Genomic DNA, 21,300 nt, shown 5'->3' with positions numbered 1-21,300 from the left:
ATACTTTCCTATGAACTTATAAGTACACTTTGGATCCCTTCAGGTCTAATTTAGGTTTTTCTTAACACTTTTTATTTGAAAAAAAAAAATTTCCTTTTGCTGAGGTGCTTGACTTTTATGGTAGAATGGACCAGACTTGGAAGGATAGTTCCTCTGGAACTTTGTAATAGGGAGAGAAAAAAATTGTTTGATGTCCTGCATTGTCTTCCTGTTTTCTTGCAGTTTTTGGAAGTTTTCAGCTGAGGCTGGTCCAAACAGATTGTCCTTGTCTAATGGGGGCATCCAAAGGCTTGGCTTTAGCATCATCATACAAGGACTGGAGACAATGCCAGGAGGATCTCCTATGAACAGAGACAGTAGCTGCTGCTCTGAAACAGTTATCTTCAGCATTGTATCCACATTTGATGGAATGCCTTGCTAGCTATGTAGCTGACATGAGGATGTTCTGCAAGGCATTTTTGTTGACAGATTGAGGAATGTCAGAAATCAGCTTATTCATGCTGGAAAAATTAGTTAATATGTATCCTATTATGTTGATCTGCTAATTAATGGCACAGAAAGACAAGTTGACAGAAGTGTGCATGTTATTTCCATGGCTATCCATAGACCTACTGTGCTTATTATCTGGAAGAGCAATAGAAGATACCAGTAGTTTAGAAACTTTATCAGACTTCACAGAGACAACAACCATGTTTTTTTTTTTTTGGTTCCTTTGGACCTCATTGATACAGAGATTTCCTCCAATTTCCCAAGTCTACACCAGAGATACCAGTCTTGCTCCAGTGTTGCTAGGGCTGGTCATGGACCTTAAGGGCATCTTGGGGACTTAGCCTTCTGTGCTTCCATTTGAGGTGGTTTATTTTATATGCTGTACCTACTTTTCCCTTTCCCTCCATGCTCGTCATTTGCTTCCGAGGACAACTCACCTCTTTGGACCATGCCTCCCCTTAAGGAGCATTACTAGTGAGTGCCCTTCCCACAGATAGGCACACCCTTCCCTCCATGCCACTCCACCAACCACCTAAGCCACTAATTGAACCCCAGTTGGCTCAGCTGTAGTTAGAGCTTTATCCCTCTATAGATTGGCTGTGGGGGGAGATTGTTATACAAACATTTATGAGAATCTGGCAGCTTATAAAACCTATCTGCCTTTTTTGTTTGGTGCAGAAAGTTGTGATTCAGGAGCCAGAGACACTCAGAGGTAGGCATCTTCCAAGGGTTCTAACACAGGAGGAATTCCAGATGGCTTGAGGAAGTCCATATGCAATAAAATCATACCTTTTTTGAATGTCTGTTAGCTGTTTTCTTTCCCAGTTGAAATGATGCATCACTTTATGAACAGTGTCACCAAAGGACAGCTCTTCTTGAGAAGAGCCACGAGACACAGTGTGCTCAACTTTTGATTCATACTCCATGGGAGAATGAATAACACAAACAAGCCAATGATTCAAAATCGAATCTGAAGAAAAATCCTTTTCAGAAGTATCTCTTTCTTTTTTGGGAAGTAAAAGAAGAAGAGAAAAACTGAAGTGGCTACAAAGACATTAAGGCTTTAAAAAGCTCCTGAGAAAAAAAAATTACCACACCTACTTAGGATCCAGGATGTAAAAGTGACAGGAGGAGGAAGTATGCTTTATCTTCTGTTCACTCTTCTTAGCAGAATCCAGAAAAATAACAAGAGGAAAAGCAGACCCTTGAAGTACCTTCAAAAAGGTACCTGTTATGACTTCCTGGACAAAAATCTATGAAATATCTCCCTGTCCTTCAGATGTAATCAGCTGAGCTTCTCCCTTCTCAAACTTATTGGTTATCTGGTCAGTCAAAATGGATGTGCCAGAACCCTGTGCTCTGTTGGCCCCAGGAGAGCAACAGAAATAGTCAAGAGGTCTACAGGTTCATCATATGCCTCAACAGAAGGCATTTGATTCTGACCACATGAATGAAACTGGTGTTTCTATTATCTTTTTAGGTTCCTTATATGATTGCTGAGGGATGTCCAAAAACAACAACTTGGAGACAGTCTTCTCTCTTGCTAGTTCCTTTAGATACTTGTTCTCAATACAAATCTTCAGCGAAACTAAACAGCTTCTAATAATCTTTGTAATAAAAGACTGATAGATGGTAAACTCCTTCAGGTCCGAAACAGAATAAACACTTTGAATGGCTAGATTGTCTTTATAGGAGAGCTGCTGACCACAGTTAAATTTCCCTCTCATAGATGTCATGAAATATAAAACATTGCTGCAATAAGCAGATAAAAAAGAAATGGTCCCCTAAAGGTGTTTATTTTCCTACAGTGAATGTAAGTGGCACAGGCCATATTCTTGATATACTCCAAGAAAGGCCCTCTAAATTAAACGGGCACTACGGCCCTCTAATTTAAATGGGCCGTACAGTCCTAAGGGGGGAATAGGGGTTGAAAACTTTCAAAAAACAGACACACAATACAGAAGAAACTATTAAGATATAAATATATATGACAGAAAAAGGTGATAGAAAAGGACTAAATAAGTAAAAAATCATTCTACTTAGCCAATGAGCCAGTAAGACACAACCTTGAAGCTTTCGTGGCAAATGAGATCTGGGGAATTGCCGTGAGGCACCATGGGATAGGGGTTAGCCTCGAGCCAGTAAAAAGCTCTTGAGCTTTAGTATAGGCTGAGTCGGAGCCAAATATCGGCTCCGAACCCATCCAGCAAGAATTACTGTGAGATAGGACTACATAACATCACATGCTTGCCGAGTCTGTCTATCACCTGTGACTCCTTGTTGGGTGGATTGACAGTCTGGCTCTTTTCTGCCAAGTCCTTTTTGGTTGCAGCCGCCACCACCATGGCATCTACTGGAAGACCTTTGGACCAATGAGGATGTTCAGCAGGGGGAGATAAAATTTTGTCAGGCCTCCGAGGTAGAGCTTCCAAAGTGTCAGGAGCCTTCCATGCACGCTGGATGATGAGCTGGATAAGCTCATCGACTGGTGGAATAACCCAGGAGGTAGGGGGCCAGGCACAAAAGGCCTGCAGGAATACAGATTCCTCTGAGGAAGGGTTGGAGGGCTTCCAGTCGCCCCTCTGTCTTAGGATCTCAAGGATGTCACAAAAGGACACCTCATCAGAGGGTGACCTTGGGGACCCTTCCCCATCATCAAAGTCCATATCTTCGGTTAGAGACTTCACAGTGGAGTCCTTGTGCTTCATCTTGCATGAAGTCTTGCAAGGGACTTCCTCAGTGGGGAGCTCTGTGTAAGATTGTGAGGAGGGGATCTCCTGAGGGGGAGAAACCTAAGGCCCTTGTGCCCAGAGTTCGATAGTTGTGGCTTGCGACAGTTGCAGCACAGAGGGAGGCAAGGACTCTGACAGGGATGTTTTGCCTGCAGAGGCAAGTGGCCTCTCCATGGCCTGGAAGGCCAGACCACCTGAAGAGGGATGGGAGCCCGGAACCGAGCACTACAACCTCGGAACCTGGGTCACACCCCACTCTGATGAGCTGACCCCCAAACCAGGAGTCTCAAGAGGTTTGTGGAGTGTGAGGGGAGGAGGATTCCTGGAGTGTGCCATAAAAAAAATTGGTGTCGAATCAAGAACCCCTCACCCCCTTGGCGCAGCCACTAGCCTGAGAAGGGCCCAGTGCACTGAGGGCCACAAGGATGACTCTGGCTCCAAAGTGAGGTCCACTGTTTTTGTTGAAGGAAGGGAAGTTGCTTTCGGAGGAAGGGGCTTTGATGCTTCCTTGGAAGTCAAAGGAGGAGTGTAACAAGGAGTCTGTGGAGAAATACAGTCACCTACAAGAGGGAGCGCAGCTTTAGATGGGTGAGAGAGTCCCCTGGCCACAAGCAACCGATCAACAAGCTGCAACACATCCTGTTCTGAGAGACTCCTGGTCGACCTCATAGACCTGATGGAGATTCTCACCTGTCTAAAAAGGGGCTGCACTGACTTTCCACAAAAGGATTTAAGTAGGGAGAGTACTTAGTTCTTGTGAGTTCGTGTAGGGCAGAGCCCAGAACCGAGGGTGTCTGCACCAAAGAGAATGGTGCTGAGGGTATCTGTGCTGACAAAGGTGGCACAATAGGCGTTGAGGGTGTCTGTACCATGAAGGGTGGTGTGGCAAATGTCTGCACCGATGAATACGGTGTCGTTGAAGAAGGTGTCTGCACCGGTAACGACGGTGCCGAAAGTTACTGCACCAAGCAGGTCGGTGCCGAAGGCGTCTGCCCTGTAGAGGGCAGTATCCCAGAAGTTGACTGCATTGGCAAGGACGGAGCCGAAGAAGTCTGCACCAATGGTGCCGAAGGAGACTGTACCTGCAGAGACGGTGCCAAGAGGGTCTGCACCAATGTCAGCAGTGCTGAAAAAGGCTGTGATGAAACTATCGGAGCCATAAGTGTCTGCATTGGGAACTCCGGTGCCAGTGGTGATGAAGAAAACATGGCGTGAGAATAAACTGGAGTGGTGCCGAGGCTAGGGCCGAAAGGACCACAGATGGCAATGCCGGGCCCAAAATTTTTACCTTTTTGTGAGTCGACTCCTCGTGATCTCCAGAGGGAGATGAAGTGAGTGACCTTGAGGAGGAGGAAGAAGAATGCCTCTTATGGGGTTTAGAGGAAGGGGGTGAGCCCTCCGACCCAGAGATATCAAGGAGGCCTTTTAGAATTCTTCCTTTCATTCAGAGTCCTAGTCGAGAAATTTCTACAAATCCCACACGGAGAGTCCACTGAAAGGTGGGGAAACATTCAGACAATAAACACACAAATAATGGCCATCAAAAAGCAGTAACTTACGGCTGCATTCTGTACATTGTTTGAAACCAACACTACTTTTCTTATCCGACATTGTGATATCAAGGGAGAAACTACGACACTACTAAAAGGTTAAGAAACTACCCAGAAGGGTAAGAAAGGGAGAAGAAGAATTACCAATGATGGTAATGGAGAATTACCTCAAAGGTAAGAGAAAGGAAAATAGTATAGGGAGGGAGTCTTAAAGTTGCGATAGGGTAGGAGGAAAGAGATAGTGAAGAATTGAAAACATTCTAAACACTAATAATAGAAAAACTAACACTTAGCTGAGAGAGAAGGCTTGACACGGCTGTACAGCAACATGGCAAATGAGATCTGAGGTAACAGGGAGCAGAGCATTGTGGGTAGGATCTTGGCTCGAGAGATTTTGGCTGATGCTAGCTTGGTATAAGGCTGGCTCAGTTCCGAGGACGGAACCGATAATCCATCAGTAAGGAATGAATGAAGATTAACAACATCAGATCCTTAATTACGTCTTCTGAAAACTGTTGCCTGAAAGGAATTAGAACCCAGTCATCCACAAGTTTAGGTTTAGGGATGACAGATTGGGATGTAGTAATGATTCTTTCTGTTGTCTGATGAAGTCTGTCTTGTGTAGCAGTTTCCATTGTTTGCCCTTGGCTAGATGAAACAAAGGGGAACTAATGCTGCCTTAGCCAAAAAGGGGTGACCACTAAAAGTTTTGGGTTTTCTTTTTGGATTTTTAGTAGAATCCTTGGAAGGACAATTAGCGGGGAGAAGGCATAGAGAAACTTCCCTGACCACTGGAAAGAGAAAGCATCTGTCTTCCAGGCAGAGAGGGGCAAGGGTTCATAGTGCAAAATAGAGAAAGTTATTTCTTGCTCTCTGAGACAAAAAGATACATCTGAGGTGCCCTCATACAGTGAAGGATGTCCAGAAAGACTTGTCTGTTCAGGGTCCATTCAGGAGGGTCTTCCAAGAGCTTGCTTAATGAGTCCACCAACACATTGTCCTGTGATGGTATGTATATGACAAGCAGGGACATTTTGTTTTGGGGTGGCAAGGTCGCAGCCCCTCTATGCTAGTCTGCACAGTTGGTATGATCTAGTGTTTCCCTGCTTACTTATGTACCACATGATTTTCATGTTGCCTTTGAATACTCAAAGAGGACCTGGCTTCCAAATATGTGAGAAGACACATATTGGCTGTATTGATGTATTCCCTTTGGAATTCTGGCTCCCATCTGCACTGGACTGTGTGGGAGCCTGTCCAAGCCCCTCAAGCCTTGTCCGAGACATCCCTGTGCAACTCCTAAATTGGAAGTGGTGGGGAGAAGGGGAGTCCTAAGTTGAATTTCACCTGATTCACCCACCAAGACAGCTCCTTCCTGAGAGAGGTATGAGGGGGATCACAGTGTCTAGCGGATAAAAGTGCTGGGACCAGAATGTTTTCAGGTACTTCTGTATCTTCTTCATAGGCAGTCTGGCTAGATGAAGCACTGGGATAGTGGCTGCCATGAATCTCAGAGCTCTTAGGAGGAGTAAAGGCTGTGAAAATAACCTGTAAGATTCTATTCTTTTCCCTGGCGCAGGCAATCCTACATCTTTCTGGTGTCCAGTCTGCCACCCAGAAACACTAGGTCTTGGGTGGGCTGAGGGAGAACATTTCTGTAGTTGACAGTGAACCCCAGCTGCAGGAGGAGGTTGAGGGTGAACTGGAAATGCTATAACAGGATTTGAGGTGAAGTAACCTGGATCAGCAGAGAGTGTAAGTAGGGGGTAAATCTATCTGAATTCCTTAAGTTCAGCAGAATGTTGTCACTGGTGCTACACACTCTTTGAAAACTCTTGGGGCTGTAGAAAAAACAAAAGTCAGAGCACTAAAATAAAAGTAAGATGAGCTAGTAGACAATGTCAGGAATCTCCTTCAATGGGGTGAAACGGTATATGAAGGTAGGCATCCTTTAGATTCAGGAATACTAGGTATGTCTCAGGAAGTATGAAAGGTATCAGTGTGTTCAGTGAGAAAAGTTTGAAGGCTGGCACTTTTAAGAAGGTATTTAGCAGACAGAGAGAGAGAGAGTGAGAGATCCAGTATGGGTCTTCATTGCCCTTCTTTTCTTGGAACTAGGAAGAGTCTCCTGGAGTAAAGAACACTTCCTACGAATTTTATGAGTACTGGTTCTATAGTGCCTTGTGCCTGCAATTCTTGGGAGTATGGGTGGTACAAGATGAACTTGGTTTTGTGTGTGTGTGTGTGTGTGTGTGTGTGTGTGTGTGTGTGTGTGTGTGTGTGTGTGGGTGGGGGGTCATAGCATAACCCTTTTTTAAAATGGAAAGCACCCAGTTGTCTGTAGTGATCTTTTTCTAGCTTGAGACTGACTAAGACTTTTGGAGAGGGCACAATACGACTGAAGGTTTGGGGGTCTTGTTTTGTAAATAGTCACAGAGATTTTTTCCCTGAAGGCATGCCTCTCAGATGTGGGATCCCTCTGTGGTTTCTCTGTGACTCTCTTTCTAGGATCCTTCTTATGTCTTTGAATGAGTCTGGCGCCCCATCTAACACAAGTAGGTGGGTTATTCCTCTGGTATATAGGCACACAGGTTAACAGAATTTGACTGCAGTCTTTCATTATTTTGCCTTGCTCTTGTAGGGCTTTAAATAAGCTGACAGCTTGTGGACCAAACAAAAGGTCTTTATCTGAAGGAGAATCAATATGCTTGGCTTTGAGGTCTTCTGGTATGGGTTGGTTGCACAGCTATGCATACCATGCATACTTGCGAATGATAGTGCTGGTAGCAGCTGAACTAGAAGAGGTGTCTGCAGCATCATAACCACATGTAATACTTATTAAGCAAGGAGAATATTTATTGTTTGGAATCTGTACCCTGTAGATTGTTTAAGGAGTTGAGAATGGCTAGCAGGTACTGGTCATCTGTGGAACTGCATTTGATAATTAATAGCCCTGATTGTCAGAGCAGAAGATGTATAAACCTTTTTCTCTACCTATCTATAGCTGTACTGGCTTTGCCTGAATGAAGGGCATTGGAAATGGGAAGAGGTTTGGAAGGTTTATCAGAAGAGAAAGAGATACTACAGAGGGGTCTCTCACTGGATTGTATAGAAACTTATCAAAATATATCTAGAAATTGTCTAGTCTTTTAGGGGCAGGAGGCTGTGAATCAGGACTAGCTGAGCAAAAGAGAAAAGCATCCAAGAAAGTCTCCAGAATTGGAGGGACAGGTGAAATGGAGTCTTTATTATCAGGAGGAGGATGAGCATAAAATGAAGAAGGTTTCAGGGCCATAATGGCCTTGATCAAATCCATCCATTCCTTCTCCCTAAAAGGGAAAGGAAAACATGCTTAGTTTTTTGTCATTTCTTTTTAGATGTGATGTCTACCTGCGCCAAGCAGGGAGGTTCAGACTCCTGACATATCTCTATTAACTTACCAAGGAACTCCTTCCGAACTAGAAACAGTGATATGCCTTCTAGGCCATATGAGATTATGATCCGCAGTATACCTTTGCTTATGGGAGCTGATTCCTCAGTCGTAGGGCCCTCCAGTGCCATACTGGCCTCTGAAGGGGTCTCTGTAGATGGCAACAGAGGTAGAGCAAGATATACCATGGGTTCTGGAACCTCGGCAGGTATGTCAGAATCAGAAAAGGTAGACTGAGAATCCAAACCTATGCTTTTTCATTTTTTTTTTCTTGAGGGGAGGAAGAACATCTTGGGAAGTGGGATTTGCCATCATGGAGTAGGTCAAACACTTCAGCCAATGGATCTCCAAGAAAAGTGTTAAGCAAAGCCAAATGGGATCACAAACTCTTTGGAAGAAAGGACTGGCAGACAGAACAGGGATTGTAGTCATGTTCCATGCCTAGGCAGAAGAGACACTGGATGTGCAGATCTTTGTATGAGATTTGCCTATCACACTTGCACTTATCCCTCCTAGCTGACATCTAATACAGATATAGCACATCAAAACAGATGAATAAGGGAAGGTTCCCTAACAAGGCACTTATCTACCTTTAATGAAGCTACAGTACCAGTGACCAAATGGTGATCACCCTGACGGAGACATGACCTGTGTTCTGGCTAGCAGCAAGATAATCTGAAGATCTAAGCTTATATATCCACATAAATACCCCTATGCTTGCAAGCTGAAGTCACACATCAGATGCAGGACCTAGGGAAGGTTAAGTTTTGGTACTCCCGATGGATGTCAACAGTGATAACCCACTTGTTTGGAATACTGCATCACTGACTTCAGTCAGGGCATCAAAAAATTTGCTTGTATTTAATTTATAACTTGAAAGTTTTATAAATTATGAGCTCAGTCCATCCATCAACCCCTTTTTCCCATTTTCATCATGTGGTCGGTGAGTTACTTCAACAGTGACAATCATCTCAAGCCAAGGTTTACATCACTGGGTGGCTAGACTTCCTGCAGTAGTTCACCCATACCACTCACTCACACCTAGGGCCAGTTTAGAGTACCCAGTTCACCTGCTGCATGTCTTTGGAATGTGGGAGGAAACTCACACAACCACAGGGAGGACATGCAGACTCCACACAGAAGTCACCCCAGCCAAGAATTGAACCAGAGAACCTCTTGCTGTGAGGCGACCGCTAACCACTGCACCACCATGGCCAACCATAAATTTTGAACTCAATGTCTCAGTAAATTGAAAGACATTTAATTCACACTGAAGGTAAATGTCTACATCATCTGCAAAACCTGAAAATGGTATTTGAACATTATTTGAAATCTTGTAAGTGTTTTTTATTATATATAAAAACATTGGGTCAGACTCCATAAAGTTTGCAGAGTGTTCCAATTTCCATGCAAAAATTGAGGCTAACCAAGTAATATGCAAATATACCTCAATTTACAGAGAATAACTCAGTGCAAAGCAGCCATAACCAGTGATGTCAGGGCAACAAAATCACTCATGTCAAAGCTGTATGCCAGGAAATCTTGTTTATAAAGTAAGATATATATGTGCATTACCAATGCACATCTACGGAAATTATACAATTTCAATTGAACTTACAGTAATAGGTGAAAAGCACTAAAGGAGGAGAAATGTACATCATTCTGTCTGAAAAGTGACAAATATCCACAAACAATTACAGATATTGTCAGAATTCATAAGCTGACATATATAAATATATCCATCACAACTTGCAGAATCTGACATAATCTGAAAAATTTCTAATAAAAAATTAATTAAGATGAAGTGCAATCACAGCCACTTTGCCATAGCTAATACTAGCTAACAATGGGTGTAGGACTTGTGTGGGAACACAAGTAATGCATACACCCAAAGAAACAGGGTGCTAGAAAAGCCGATGTCGGGTGACTGTGAAGAAGAGGGACATACAAGAGGTATGATGGAATAGAAAGAGAGAGGCAGACAGGCATGGGAATTTTTTTTGGAAGGGTGGGAATAGATCTCCCATTTTTGTTTTTGGAGAATAGAAGAAATGCAAAAGTCATGTAAAGAGGAGGAGGGCAAAAGAGCAGGTATAAACATAACAAATATCACAAAACATGACGAAGGTTGGAAATACACATAAAGGACAGGTAAGGTACACAGACAGCACACATACAGACTATACAATATGGGTGAAGGAAAATTGACAAACAGTAGGAATGCATATCAGCCATAGTGCAGATACCTGCTATTTAAACAACAGTAATATTACAAACAGCTTATATGTGAAACATTAAAGTCAGCATCAATATGACTGTTAAACAAAGATGTCTTTCATTTACGTTTTAAAAATTGCATAAACTCAAGTTATCCAAAAACTACTGCTGATAACTTCTAAGACAACATTGAACTTAAATTTATGTACACATTAAGGCTATTCACAATAAATAAATGAGTATTACACTTAACTTGCAGATACATTGTGGGAAGTCTGACATTGACATTAGCATGTCTGAAGCTCATAAGTATACACATATAAACCTGGGACTTTTAATTATTTTAAACCCTCACTACACAGCATGCAGTACAGTTTCCTTAACCCTCTTATGTCTAAGCGATGTGCTCAGCATTGCTCATACCCTTGAACGTCTTGTGAATGCTACAAATGTGCACATTTGATGCTCTTTGTAAATATTGTACATATGTTTTTTTCTACTTCTTTCTTGTTGCTCTAATGGTAAGCTCAAAATACAATCAACATATCTATCTCCTGTGTTCTGTTATAGCTCCCTTCAACTTGTTTTTAATTTTTTGTAGTATGCTGTCAACTTATGTCAATTTATTAAACTCTGTAACATGTAACTATTACTACAAAATGCTGTAATTATTGCACTGTATGGAGCTTTTCTCCCCTGGCCTCCTCTGAAAACGGACACCAGTTGTCCAGTTGTACTATCACGGTAAATAATGTCAAATAAATAAATATTTTAGGAGTACTTATGGAGAAAGAAAGGTGAACAATGATAACACATAACTCTCTCTCTCTGCTGCCCTTCAAGCCTGCGCATGTGCTATATGAATGACTCATGATTTTGGGCGCTGTCTTCATCACTTGCAAATGGGAAAACAGGATATATTACAGCAACAGAAGGATTGCTTCAGGTCATTATATAAGGACTGCTATATATAACAATAAAAGAGTGAAATAATAATTGGTATTACATATCATCTAGCTTTGATATAAAATGCAATATTGCATTTTCATAGGATCATAGGAAGTTACTAGGCTACTGGCCCTGAAGCCCTTATAAACCTAGCCAAGAGTTTAGCCCATGTTTAGGCAAGTCAGCACCCAGAGCCCCTGTCCAGCAGGGACACAGGTGGAATCCCAGGAGTGTATTTTCTGTTTCTCATCCAGTTATCCAGGTTGCGCTTAAAAAGGGATAATGAGGTACTCTGTGTGACATGGAGAGGGAGTCTATTCCACAGATGGGGGAGTCACTGGGACACAAATCTGTCCCACCAGCAAGTCCTATTAGACCAGGCTGAGTTCGCACATATGGGTAGCTCGAGTGGAGCTTGACTTGCGGATATGCAGCAGTCCCATCAAGGCAGGGTCTGTCATTGCTGTGTCACTCTCAATACTGTGCACACATGAGGATTGTTGTACACAAACTGGAAGAACTGAGATTTATACATACTCTATCACATATGGTCACACTACAAACCAGAGCCCTACCTGCCTATCTAATCTATCTTGGCTATGAGTGCTTGAATTGATGGAAGTTAAACAACTTACATTTATGAATATGCAGGGAAGGATTGCACATGATAAAATTACATGACAAGTAAAAGGAAAGTACAAGTGCTGTCATGTGCTGTGTGTTTGAACAACAAAACTATGCAGTTATGACTGCATTTCATTGCATTGCTCACAGCAATAACCCACAACTATAACACTTCAGAGTTCCAACTGTTATAGTCTGCAATAACGCATCTGTCTGCACTAAAAACACATACTAGACATTATAGGAATTACCTTTCAGCTGTGGGATTTAATACCTAAACATGTAATTTAGGTAGAATGGCAATCAGTGAAAATAAATAATGGACAATACACAATATTGTGCAATTCAAACTGTTTAGGTAACATACATTTACACATTCATTATTTTTAACAGAAGTATAATGTTTCTAGATGTTTTGCAGATATAACAGAAATATCCAGTCATCTGCAGACTAAGTGCTATAGATATCAATGCACCAGAGCCATGCTAGTTGTGTAAAAATCTGCACTGCATAACTTACCAAGTATAGCTCTCCCATATCTCTTGTTCAATAGGAAATGCCAAACTGCAAATATCATCCAAAAGAGGCTACACTCAGATTCAAACCCACACATATTCAAGAAACATTTATATTTCCCTGTTGCTTAACCCACACATATTCATGAAACATGTATATTTCCTTGTTGCTTAACCATCTGAGCTAATGGACATTACACTTGTCTGAATGTTGTAAAGCTCTATGAAATAATGATGGTATACGCATTTATCCACCTTATAACATTAGCGTGTGTCAGCGCACTGAGATTAACTGTTGTAGTTTGCAAAAGAAAACATTAAAAGGTAATTTTAAAAAAGAATAAGCCATTAATGACATTAGTGCACAACAATGTGATTTAATACATCATGTCTCCATATACAGTGGTAAATTGAAAATTATGTATTTACCATAACTAGGCATCTGTTTTGTCCATTTTCATTTTTCCTCAGCCCATGGGTTCAAATCCAGTCCTTGGCTTCTAGTCAGCAGCATACTCCAGACTTCAGATCCAACTATCAAGTTCCTCCCTTTACCCATAATGCCTTAGTCCATGCCCATTACCTCAGATCGAGTTTGTTGCCATTAGACTCCTATAGCTAGACAGAGACAGGAATAGCTGAAAGAGAAAAGAATGCTCAAATCTTGAACTGTAAGTTCGAAAACACAGTCCTACAGGTCTCTCCAGAAAACTGAAGGATGGGGTATGGATGGAAGGGAAGCTGAGGAAGAATGAAAATGGACAACACAGATGCCTAGTTACGGTGAGTACATAACTTTTAAATCTGATGCTGTCCTTTTCATTCTTCCTCAACCCATGGGGCAGAGTCCCCTGCTACGTTGATCTTGGGTAGCCATCATGGAAGGATATTCAGAGTACCGCAAACCAAAGGCAGCTCTGTTTCTATATATAATAGCCAATTTGTAATAACAGCGTTATGAGCATTGGACCATGTGGCTGCTGCGCAAATATCATCAATAGAAGTTCTAGACCAAAAAGCAGATAAAGCAGCCATGGATCTGGTTGAATGAGCCTTGGGGGTTTGTGTAAGGCCATGCCTTGTTGACAACAGATCCAAGAAATACAGTCTGTAATCCATTTAGGTAAAGGGACTTTACAAACTGGGAACCCCAGAATTTTTTATGAAAAAGAAACAAACAGTTGATCTTATTTTCTGATTTGTTTTGTGCTGTGAAGATAAAATTGTAATTGTCTGTGTACATCAAGGAGATGAAACATGTACTCTTCTTTATTCAAAAAAATTGGAAAGAAGACTGGTAAATGGATTGATTCATGTTATTTTCAGAAGCCACTTTGGGGAAAAAGGAAGGGTTTGTCTGTAAGGTAACCTTATCTTTATTGAAAAATTATGTAAAGGAGTTTTCAGGAATAAGAGCATGAAGTTCAGAAATCCTCTTTGCAGAACCATTGGCTACTAAGACGACTCTTTTCCATGAAAGGAATTTTAAATCAGTTTTTGCTGAAGGTTCAAATGGTTTCTGAGTTAGACCTTATAGCACAGCTGTTTGATCCCAGGGAAGTGAAGGATCCAATATTGAAGATCTGAGAAGAAAAATACCTATTAGGAATGCTTTGCATCATTTGGAGAAAGCCAAGGAATAATTTCTGTCTCCTGTGTGGAAATTATAAATAGCTGCTAATTGTAGTTTAATGGTAGAGAAACTAGCTCCTTCTTTAAAAAGGACTGTTAAAAATTCAAGTACTGCAGAAACTGGTGCAGAGAAAGGATCAAGCTCATTATTCATTGTCCAAAAGGAAACTCTTTTCCACTCGCTCTTGTAAACTTTCCTAGCAGATTATTTTTGTGAAGCCAAAATATTGGCATGTATGGGAGAAGAAAGCCTTAGCTGTCTAACCATTACTGGAAGTGGAGAAGCCATAGGTTAGTTTGACGGCCTGGATATTGGGAAGCTGAATTCATGATGGGTAAGAGAACAGATCCGGAGATGGCTCCAATCCATGATGGGTAAGAGAACAGATCCGGACATGGCTCCAATGTCCATGGAGGATAACAAAGGTGAGACCATAGGAAGGGGCACCATACCTGTTAAGACTAGAAGAGGGCAATGAGGATGACTGAGTTCTTCAGCCAACTTGCTTTCTGCAGAAATTTGGGAATCAAATCATAATGAAGACTGAAGAGCCAAGTGTGGACTAGAGCATCTCTCGGTGACTCCCCCTGAGGGGGGATTAACAGCGAAGTACTTGTTGCACTTGTTGTTGTGGGGAGACACAAAGTGGTCACAGCAAGGTTGGCCCCAAAGATGAAGAACCTTTCTGCCACAGACTGATTGAGAGACCACTCATGAGACATCAGGATGGATCTGCTTAGTTTGTCCGCTAACATGTTGTTTTTTCCCAGAATGTGCATTGCAACTAGAAAGTGGTCTGATGACAGCACCCATTCCCACACTGTCACTTCCCTCTGCAGAAGGGATAAGACCAGGTTCCTCCATATTTTGTTGCTGTACCAGACCACAGAAATGTTGCAGGTCTGAATTGTAATAGTCCCTAGATGAAGAGCATCTTGAAACACCTGCATTGTAAGGAGGACTGCTCTCATCTCTAGTAAATTGATATGCTGTCCTAACTTTGGGTTTAATTGGAGGGACTACATGCCTTGGACCATCCTTCCTAGGAAATGCCCCCCCCCCCCCCCCCCCCAGTTGGGAAGCATCCATGGTCACTGTGGCCACTGGAGACGGCAAAACAAAAGGTTGGCCTAGATGAATGTCATCTGATTGAATCCACCAGTGAATGCATCATTTGCAAATTGGTGTTAGTTTACTGGAAAGGATAGGGGTTAATGTAGAATGGACCATTGAACAGCTAGAGTCCATTGAAGGAAACGCATAAAGAAACATGCCAAGGGAAGTAATACAATCGCTGATTCCAAGATTCTAGTGCTCGAATAACAGATCTTTCTGGAGGAGATGGATGGAAAATAAGTAGAGGAACTTTATTCCTGATGGTGGATATGCAGTGAGGTGGCAATCTAGCTACCTGTGTTGTATTCAGAAGTATACCAATGAACTCCAAGCTCTGAACTGGTGTTAGGTTTGATTTGGCATAATTTATTGTTCTCCCCAGTGACTGGCAGAACTGGAGCAAATAGTCCCTGGAATGTTGGAGAAGATGCCTGGAGGGGGCAGTGAGGAGCCAGTTGTCCAGCTATGGAAACACGGGTCTAAGATATTTAGTTGAATGGGTATTCAGCAAATACCCATTCAGCAAGCACCTAATTATGAAAGCCGCGTTTCAGTGAATGGCGTCTTTTAACTAGGGCACACAAGAAGTTGGACACCTGAGCAATCACAAAAAAAGAAACAAAATTTAAAACCTGCCAAGGTGGGGTGTCAACTCCAAGATCACAATACATTGGGGAAAAGGTCAGACGGTGACCAACCGCTGGTTTGCCCTAATTTCTGTTGCTGCATCTTTCCTCTGACTGGGTGGAACATTGGGAATTTTCTTAATTTTGTGAAAAGGAAGTTGAAAAAATGGAATGAAATAGTCTTTGGATATGATATTTATCACCCAGGTATCTTCAGTTATGTTTGCCCAGGCTTTTGGGTGCAGGGATAATTATCCCCAACTGCCTCCAGAGATGGACAGCTGGGCAGCACTTCAGGCACACTGGAAGGGCCTGTCTGGAAAAGAATACCATAAACCCTGGTTCTGTGACCTCCTCTGCTTCTAGGATAATGTCTCCCATTAGAATTTCCTCCTCTGCCTCTGAAGGAATTGTTCCCACATGGATCTTGGAAACGTCCATGTGATTTTAGGAACCATATCTTCTTACCCCCTCTCTGACTTCTTGAAAAGGTCCATTGAGGGGTAGAAAATTTGATTCCCATGGCAGACAGAGTCTTTCCATTTTGTTCACTACAGGTAAACATCTCTTTTACGTCCAAATAAGGACGTGCCATTGAATGGGGCATTGATAAAAGATGTCTTAAAAGGCTCCGTAAAGTCAAGCAGCCACATCTAAGCATATATCCTTATGGCACTGCCTGAACTGACAGCTCGTGAGGTGCCTTCAGCTGTGTGAGAAACAACCTCAATGAAGCGTTTGATATAGATAAGAGAGTGGATGGCTGTGAGGAACATGGACTCAGGGTATTTGGTAGCTCTTTGGTCAAATCTCTTTGAAGTCTCATGAAGTGTGCCAGGTAATTAAGAGACCTCAGGACAATGGTTACCAAGGCAAAGACTCACTTTCTGTATATGTTCAATGGGGCCTATATCACAATGTCGAAACGTCATTATATCGAACACCTAATGATAGACAAGTATTTATCGAAACATATTTGAGCAAATCGATGAATACGTACAGGGCAAACAAACACCTGCCCCGCAATACAATGGAATAACCTAAACATAAAACAAACTCACCCATGTGGGGGGCTGTGCCCCCACACCCCCTAACTAAATATACAAACTCTGAGATTGCACTACAGTGGAGGAAAGGGCAACATTGTGTAGTTGGCCAACTACATCTTTGCCCTGTAAGTATTCATCGAATTGCGCAAATGCATTTCGATGAATACTTGTTGATCATTATGTGTTCGATATTACATTTCAACGTTGTGATATAGACCTGTTCAATGCTCTAGCCTCTCTGTTTGGCGGATTACAGAAAAACTCTGTTCTGTTAGCTCTTTCTTGGTGGCTGTCACGCCCACATCATAGCATCAACTGGGACTCCTTTGTTCCAGTGGAGGTTTGTCTTTTAGGGGGTCTAAGAATTTGTCAGGTATTTTCAGAATAGGTTTGACTGTATCCAGTTCCTTCCAAGCCTAGCAGGAAACTATATTGATGAGTTTGTTCCCGGTGTCGTTAACTTAAGATGAAGACAGTCCAGAAAAAAAGCTTTCAATAATACAGATTCTTCTGGAGAGGGGTTTTTGGAAGACCAGCAACCTATTGTTTAAGAATCTCTAAAATGTCTCCAAAGGAGATGTCATCTGATGGACCCTTCTCCTTCATCAAAATCAGTATCCTCCATGAGAGACTCCATCTGTGAGACTATGTGCCTCCTCTTGCACATTCTCTTCTGAGGCACTTTCTCCATGGGATGTCCAGGGGAGGTATCAGAAGAGAGGGGAAGTTCCTCTACCTGAACTGATTGGACACTTATTGGAACTGGCTGTCCCTGTGGAGTAGGTGTGATCAACTCAGAGCTCGGAGCCGATGAGGTAAAAGGGGTAGGATCTGAAAAATGAGAAGGTGGCTCTCTGGATACATAAAAAGCCCTTTCCATGATCTCAAAGGCAGACGAATCTGGAAAAGCCTCAAGCAGCCGAGCAGGAGCCAAAACTGCCAGTGAAGGCAAAGCTTGATCATCCCTGGATTTGTGCCTAAAGGATGAAACCAGACCAGAACTGTTCAGGGCTGAGGCTCTGAGGGCCACGGATAAATCCAACAACATCAAAGTCAATCCCAGCCCCACAGATCTGATGCTGACACTTCTGCTCTGGGACCCATTATGATTCAACAGTATCAGAGTGGAACCAGTCAGGGATACTGTTGGAGTCAAAGATGAAATCTTCTTCGGATTTGACTCTGGACATCTTGGGGATTTTGGATCCTGGAAACCTGAAACAACTAGATGGATTGGAGCCAGTATGACCCCCATCTGGATCTGAGCTTTGAGAATTTTTCATATCATCCTATCCACATCTGCTTCTGATAAACTTCTGGAGGGTGTAATAGATGGAGGTCTTGAATGACTCCTAGGGGTATGTAACAAAATGGACTGCAGAGTAGGAGATAAAGGTTTGATGGTATAATCTGCTGAATGACTGCTTTCTGGGGTGCCAGGTTTTGGATGCAAGGACTTAAGATCCGAAGAAGGCACCATTGGACTTGCTGATATAATTATTGGACCCAAAGATTTAGGATTAGAGGGTTTCCGATCAGAATGTTGGGTGTTAGGCTCTGATGATCCGAGATCTTATGGATTTTGAGTGGTGGCTCTGACTAAGACCTGGGGAATTTTGGCAGGGAGCATTTTCTTTGCTCCAGTGGAGTAGATTTGATCACATTAGAGGGAAGTTTAGCCCCTGAAGATATAGCCGTAGCAGGAAGAAGCTCCTTTAATATTAATTTGTTATGTTGGTCAGCCAAGGCCTTTGATTAAAAGTTGAACAAACTGAACAGTCTGTATCCAGGTGACCCATTCCAAAGCAATAAATGCACTCCTTGTAGACATCCAAATTTGGAATCTTATGCCCACAAGAAGTGCATATTTGAAACTGGTCAGTTTATCCAACATGATGGAAAAAAATATCAATATTATAGGTTACCAATATAAATAACCAATGCAGTGAAAGGAAAAAGAGGCAATTTTTTTAGGTGAAGGGAAGTAGGTAGAAAAGAATAATTACCAACAATGGTAATTTAAAAAGATTACCTTGATTAGAAAGCAAATAGAATACCAGCTATGGTAAGAGAAAGAGAACTATATAAAAAATACTAGCAGTCCTAACACCAGCGAGAAAATAAGAGAAAGGATGAATATAAAAAATATGATGTAAAAACAACTTTTGAAAGTAGAATAAAAAGATCAACTCACAAATATTTTTTATATAGCAGCTTGAGAGAGGAACTTGCATCTGAGCACAATGGAGGCAAATGAGATCTGAGGCACTGGGATGGACTACGGCATTATGGGTAGAGGGAGGAGCTCAAGAGTTGAATTCAAAGTCTGCAGTATGTGACAGAGTCAGATTTGAGGATCGGCTCTGAATCCATGGGTTGAGGAAGAATGAAAAGGACAACATCAGATTCTACAGCCATAAGACAGAATAAGGATTACATCTCTGCACTTCTTGTGATTGCATTGTGTTTACAAGACTCAATATTTCAGCCATGCTGATCTGCACTGGTCTTACATTTGTAAAAGTGATTAGAACAAACATGGATTTTAAAATAATTCTTTGATTTCTATAATGTAGAGCTTACTTATGTATGTATTACTCAGATTTCACACATACAGAAATATACCTTATGATGTTTCTAGAAGCCTTGCGGATAATGGAGAAATGCATAGTTATCTGCGGCCTAAGTGCTATAGCTGTCAGTGAACCACACATGCTAGATGTATAAAAATCAGTACTGCTCTGTGTAAATTAAGAAACATAGGTATTCGGTGTGTGATGTGCAATATTACATGAGTAATTGCCAATATTTTGAAAAATAGGCCACAATGAGATCTGAACACACACATAAGAGAACAGCAGTCACACTGCCATATTGCTTTACTGTTTGAGCTAAGGGACATCTCAGCTCATTACAGTTTATAAAAGAAGATATTATGGAATAGCAGTAATTGTTATATGTGAGAAACCCATAATAATATGCAGTCGTAATCGACAGTCCTGCATAATGTGCACACTTGCCCAGTACAGAAGCATATAAACTCAAAATGTATCAATATGCTAATGTTAACTTTAATGAGTGGAACTTAAATTCCTACATTTGCATTACTATTAACAATACAGAAACCCATGGAATACACTTGAAACAAAGTCACTGGAACAGATATGCTTACTAAATACATACACAATAATACAGTTGTGGATTATGTAAATTACTGTAGGCATCTGCTAGCTGCCGTTGGACCTCTGTAACTCTCTGGTGAAGATCCTCTGAATCCCTCTGATGTAGGTCTTCACAGCAGTGGGAGACCTGCAAGCCAGTCAGGTAGAACCCAGTCCATCTGTGGACCTCCCTCAAAATCCGGTTCCATATGGCGATTAACGTGAAGTTCACGGGGTGTGCTCACATCCTTTGCTCATGTCCAGCATAGACAATGCGAGTCTGGGTGGTCTAGAAGCCTCCTCTCAGATGACATCCTAATTATTGAAGGTGAAAGTTGTTGAAACATGCCTTCCAAAAATGCTGAGGTCCCACTCAGTTCACAGGTAGCAATGATATGAGCAGTAAATGTATCAATATTACATTTTAAAGTTGTCACATATAGGAAGGTTGCAGACTACTGGAGGGCATAGGGCATGTGTTACAGATATTCACATTTAATGATACCTATTGGGTAGTTGCACTGAGCACCTTAAACTTACTCAGTGCTATTGGTTAACACATGGAGATTCAAGAACTTTAGTGGAGGTTCACAAATAGAATTCCAATACATTGAAGGTTAATGAACCTCATTAATTATGCATGGTGCAAATGGTATTTAAAAGCTGTGTGCACTTAGCTCAACTCACTTGTAGCTGATTTACAGCTAGCTTTAAAAGATAAGCTGTCACCTGGTGGCTTTGTTGTGGTGGAATAGACTGCTATTATCACATACCTATGTCATCATTATTCTGTATAAATCAACTGATACATAGGTTCATAGGTTCATACTAGGCTATCTGCCCAAGGGCATTTATAAGCCTAGCCCATAGTTATTTGGCTTTCGCCACCCCTTTAGTTTGAAGAAAACTATGCCTATTATTTTGCTGTGCCTCTGTCAAGCAGTGACACTGAAGTAATCCCTGGGGTATATCTGCGATCTCCCATCCATTGGTCAAGATTCCTCTTGAACAAGGCCAGCGAGGTGCTTTGCCTCACATGTAACAGGATTTTGTTCCACAGCATAGGGAGTCTCTGGGTGATGAATCTGTCCCTCCAGCACGTTCTATTAATAACCGTGTCAAGGTTTAAGTCTCCCGCCTTGTGGTTCTGAGGGATCTAGATTTTTTGAGGTGAAGCATATTCATCAAATCTGGGTTTGACATGGCATT

Source organism: Protopterus annectens, chromosome 1.part0 (genome assembly GCF_019279795.1).
Source record: "Protopterus annectens isolate FY-2018-M chromosome 1.part0, PAN1.0, whole genome shotgun sequence".
In the NCBI taxonomy this organism is placed as follows: Eukaryota; Metazoa; Chordata; order Ceratodontiformes; family Protopteridae; genus Protopterus; species Protopterus annectens.
The sequence above is the reverse complement of the archived record's forward strand: the minus strand, read 5'-3'. Positions refer to the sequence as shown.